This window comes from Meleagris gallopavo, chromosome 19 (assembly GCF_000146605.3).
Source record: "Meleagris gallopavo isolate NT-WF06-2002-E0010 breed Aviagen turkey brand Nicholas breeding stock chromosome 19, Turkey_5.1, whole genome shotgun sequence".
Classification (NCBI taxonomy): domain Eukaryota; kingdom Metazoa; phylum Chordata; class Aves; order Galliformes; family Phasianidae; genus Meleagris; species Meleagris gallopavo.
In genome coordinates, this window is record NC_015029.2 from 6,145,826 (window position 1) to 6,146,244 (window position 419).

Genomic DNA, 419 nt, shown 5'->3' on the forward strand with positions numbered 1-419 from the left:
CGGTGCTCTGCGGGGATGGCCGCTCGGCTCCGCCCCGTCGGCCGCTCATCGCGCGCGTTTTCCCAGCTCGCGGAGTCACGAAGGATGGAAAAGCCCTCTCACACCCCCAGCCCCACCCCACCGCGCACACCGACGCGTTCCTCGGCGCCGCATCCCCGCTGCTCTGGAACGCGCCGCTCCTGAAGGCAGCGCCCTGCGGCCGCCCTGCGCCTTGCTGTCATTTGCTGTCATTCGCTCCCAGTGCGCTCCGGCGGCTGTCGGTGCCGGACAGAAGCTGGTTCCCTCTAGCGGGAAGCGGCAGCCGTTGGAGCGGCCGTTTACGGCTGTAGAAGGGCCCTGGATGTGCTGGAAAATGAGCTCCTTTCTGTCGCTGTATTGACAGCAAGAACCACAGCAGCGCCCTGACTTCTTCTCTCATT